Consider the following 4,781-nt stretch of genomic DNA (forward strand, 5'->3'; position numbering starts at 1 on the left):
TTTGAGTTTCTTGCTCTACAATAAAACTGGTATGTGGTAGCACAGAATTATAAAACTTGAAGTCATCTTTCAATATCAGTGGCTACTTGAAGGCTATGTTTTCAACTGAATAGATTTTTACTAAAGCCCCAAAGCCTTGCTCCAATTCTCTGATAAATAATTTTATAATATAAAATCATACACCTTTCCACATATCATAGAGGGAAATGTTAAAACACTAAAGTGTCACTGAAGAGGTATTGCTAAAATATATGCTGGAGGCAGAGGTTTCAGACATGGTTATATTTAATATGCTTATTAATTAGCCAGTATATGGGTAAAACAGCATATTAATGACATTCATGAGTTTTATGCCACTGGGAGATGAAGGCACTAATGAATACTAACATTACCCAGGAGATGCAATAAGTAAAGCACTAAACACGTTACTCCTATGCTGTTTTTTAAATGTCACTCTTGAGCCACCAACTCATGTCTCTTTGTTTGAAAATGCTTTGAAATAGACCATTTAAGAAATTAGCTTGATCACATCAATGCACTTCTAATTACCTGTGTACATTAAGTCCAAGTCACAAGATAAAAGGCGAATTTGTTTTCCATTTTTGCCTAGGAAATTGCTTTACTTTGAAATTTTATTTGAAGTGTAAGGAGAAAAGTGGATGCGTGTTCTCAGCAGTCCCCATCTAGACTTCTGCAGGTGTCTCTGGGTCATCGCTCTGGGCCCCCATCTCCATTCCCTGCCTTTGTCTTTCTCAGATACATTTACGATATATGTCCTGTAAGGAACATGGATTGCTCTGGTTTTGGAACTAATTATTATCAGAGTAGCCAAAAGAACATCAATAACCTCAGTCCCAACATCCAGAGGGAGCAGGAATTAGGTCTTTTGAAAGATGCAGTATCCGGTACCACTTGGGTGACCTGTAGACACTTACATGGCTTTCCACGTGACCACGTTCCTGTTCCGCTCACTCTATGTAAAGCCACTTCATAAGATAGGATTTTCCCTTGTGATTTCCAAACATTCCCATTTGCCACTGAGGCTGAACATGTGCCATGCACTTAGACCATTTTTTGATGAGGTTCCTTACAGGTGGCTGGCTCTAGCCCATTTCTCTCCTTGGAGGTTTGGAGGCCGAGGAAATGTTTATCTACTCTCCTTTTAGTAGCTCTGATACCGTATCATTCCCTGGGAAATTTAGGGTGACCTATATTTAACACAACCCTTACACTACGTCTCTTAGTGGTCAGGCATCTCAAGCAAGTTGTGAATGTGGTTAACTCTAGGTCCTGTTAACTCTAAGTTGAAATTTTGAAAAGTACTTAAAGAGGTAATATTTTGTATCACTTACTAAGAGATGGCCGTGTGCTTTAGATATCATCCTTACAGGCACTAAAGCAGATGTTTTGTTTTGCAAATGTCCCTGGCCTGTATTGTTGCCCTACCCAAGGGCTGCTGCACTTTCACCGAAAACATCCAGGAAAATAAGCTGAGGGTCTGCCTGGAACATCATTGACAGCATCTCCAAAATATTCTGTGGTGAAATCTTGAGATTCAATGTGGAAAAAGATGGTGGGAGGGCATGTTTTCCACAAATACATTAAGAAAACTCATTATGCCATATTATCCTCCTTCGAGTTTCTCAGTACATACTGGTATATTGAGGACTCTGGGAAGTCTGGCAGTGAAAACAAAACTAGAAACTAAAACCTATTCAACCTCGTTGAAGCCAGCTTTCTCTAAAATGATTTGACTTTTTTTTTTTTTTAGCGGCACCTAATATTACCTCACAGGCCCTATTTTTGGCAATGCTGATGTAAACGCCATTGCAGCACTGATTGGGAGGTATATTTGATTCCCTGGAACAGTATCTCAGCAAGACGTGCAGGTGTGGTCTGCTGTTCCACCCTTCACTACTGTCACCCCATCCCCAGCACGTCCCTTGCAGGCCCTCAAATTTTCTTTTCTCCGAGTACAGTGATTTCACAGAGGACCTCTCATATGAATGGAGAAGAATAATATAACTCCAGAAGACAGGGACCTCAGAGTTCTGTCACACTCATGCTGTGAGACCTGGGAGGTTCAGGCAGAATTTCAAAGAACCTTTATTCCCCCCTCAAGTAGTTGAGCCAGGCGTGTGTGTGTGTGTGTGTGTGTGTGTGTGTGTGTGTGTGTGTATGTGCGTGTATGTGTGTGTGTTTATAAACAGTCCTGTAAAATCTATCGTCTTATGTTATTTTCTCCTCAGAGTACTCATGGAGGTGAGGTCCTTGGTCTGAAAGAGGTGATCCCAGTTTGGCAGAGGGAGGAAGTCCACACTCTGCTAGGAGTCAAGGTAAGGAATCAGAATGAGTGGTGAGGAGACCACCCACTCCAGAAGCAGGGGGGTCCTGCCATCAACCTTGGAGGACTCACACAAGGACGGTCATATGAGATATCCCCTCACTTCCTCATAAGGGTTTCAGAGAAGCGAAGGCCTTGGTGTGAAGGGAGATGACCACAGGCAAGCACAGCCAGTGTCCTAGGGGCTGCCAGGAGTCCTGGTGAAGGTCCTGAGCAAGGCCTAGAATGACAAACTGCCCTTAAAGTTACCTTGGGATCATGGGGGGAAACCAGAGAGAAATCACTCAGGGTGGGAATGTATTGTTCATGTGCACTGTGTGAGTGCAGGCGAAAGCAGTGTACAAATTTGATGTTTTAATAACATTGTCTCTAGGTAGTTTCCGAGACATAAAAGGTGATTCTCTTGAGGTGAGATGTTAAGAAGCCACTAGGGACTCTTTGTACCTGGCCTGGATGGTCAGAGCCCAGTCCATCAAAAGGGCATTTGGGGTGCCTGGGTGGCTCAGTCAGTTAAGCGCATGATTTCATCTCAGGTCATGATTTCATGGTTCTTGAGTTCAAGCCTCATGTTGAGCTTTTTGCTGTCAGCCCTGAAGGGCCCACTTCAGATCCTCTATCTCCCTCTCTCTGCCTCCACCCCACTCATGCTCTCCTTGCCTCTCTCTCTCTGAAAAATAAATAGACATTAAAAAAATTTTAAGGGCATTCAGAATAAGTTATTGTGTGTAGTTTGGCAAATTGTACATGGATTCCAGGTTTTTAGTGCAGGTTACACTAATAAAAAAACAAGTGTGGTTTAGATGGAAGGGTCCCTGGGATGCAGAAAGCTGTTGATCCTTGACGCACATTTTAGGAGCTTTGTGTTGCACAGAACTGGGGAACTGTACCTTATACCTGCGTTGAATGATGTGTCGTGTAATAGGGAACTATTACTTAGTTTACCTTGCTAATCAGCATTTTGTCTGATTAGATTTTCTTTGTTTTTAGAATGCTACATATTTTCTGACAGCTGCTGGATTAAAAAAATAAATCCCAGCAGGGTGGGTGGTATCATCAGGGTTCAAATTAATCATACTAATAAATACCGTGTTGAATTGTTAGTAGGCCACATACTGTGCCAGGCACTTAACACATATGAACTACAATCCACCATCCTGTAAGACAGAGCATATCCAGCCTACTTCACAGGTGCAGAGTCTGAGACTCACAAAGGTTAGTAATGAGCCTGGATTCCCACAGCTGTGAAGGGATAGTGTTGAACCTAGACCTCTAGTCTGGACTAGTCTAGAGTCCACACTATTCTACTTATGGCCTGAGGTCCACCTTGTGTCTCTTAATTCAGTTTTCCACTTTCTTCTTAAAAATATATCTCCGGCAACTAGAAGAAGGATGCTGCGCTCATACCACTGCGTTGGAATACATTCCCAGAGCAGTATGAATACCAAAGTAAATGAGAGGCATGAAAAAAGAAAAGAATAGTGACAGTATGATCATCTATACGTGAAATTTCAGATGACCTTAAGGGATGAGGGGCTTACAAAGTCATCCTGGATAGCCCCTTCCCTGGAGAGTGCAAATCTGTATGAACAGAATTTACATGAAACTGAATCTCGCTGATGAAGAGAAGGAAAATATCAACATATTTCACCTCTCACAGATCATCACCTTCCTGGGAGTTGGGGCCTGTGCATTAGCTTTCCCATCTGCCGTCATGCCTATGGGAAACTGCTCATGGGTTGGCATGGATGTGGCATTTTCCAGAGAACTTTTAACCCAAGAGGCAGGGGCCAAGATGAAGAGCCCAAGGTTAGAGGGCCTGAGAGACCAATACCCCAGAATATGGGGGATCAGAGCAGCTGTCACATGCTCTCATTAGAGGGTGTCACACAGAGCTGGCAGGCTGAGTATACTTTCACTTACTATTCAGGCCTCTCAAGGACTTAAGAATTTGGGCCCAAGAAGAACAATCTTAGGTCAGAAGAAGGAGGAGTCCCAGCCTCTGATGGATACGAACATGAGGACCCCAAATGAGGAATGATGACAGGACTCAGCCAGAGCAGTGGGGTTCCATCAAGTCTGGCTTAGGTCCTCAACTGTAGGAGATCCAGCACAGTATGTCTGGATGTGGCTCATTCTGCTTCCACTTCAGAGGTCCCCAGATGGTGTATTCCTTGATTTCATGGGAGCAGCAGACCATGGAGTTCCAAGACCGGTCAGGTGTTAGGGTGATGACTCTGAATCAGAATGAGGGAATCATCCCAGAAGAGAAGATCCCCACAAATGCCTTCAGTGCTGTTGTTGGTCCTGGGATGCCCAGGACAGAATTGTGAGGTAGAAGAACCCCCACATTCTTCCTGGTGTGTCTTATGTAGATGAGGATCTTAGACTAGTGGGGACAGCCCCTAGATGTGCCGAGAAAGAAAACACAGGCCTTAAT

At 43.5% G+C, this 4,781-nt stretch overlaps 1 protein-coding gene across 1 annotated transcript in view; it reads left to right on the forward strand.

Moving 5' to 3' along the window:
- Nucleotides 1–2,278: 2,278 nt before the first annotated feature.
- MAGEB3 (MAGE family member B3) overlaps nucleotides 2,279–4,781 on the forward strand; it is a 23,292-nt gene continuing 20,789 nt past the window's right edge. Inside the window, exon 1 of the mRNA XM_029930232.1 lies at nucleotides 2,279–2,336. The gene's annotated coding sequence lies outside the window, so the exon portion shown is untranslated. The remainder of the gene's footprint in view (nucleotides 2,337–4,781) is intronic.

The sequence above is a fragment of the Suricata suricatta genome, chromosome X (assembly GCF_006229205.1).
Source record: "Suricata suricatta isolate VVHF042 chromosome X, meerkat_22Aug2017_6uvM2_HiC, whole genome shotgun sequence".
NCBI lineage: Eukaryota > Metazoa > Chordata > Mammalia > Carnivora > Herpestidae > Suricata > Suricata suricatta.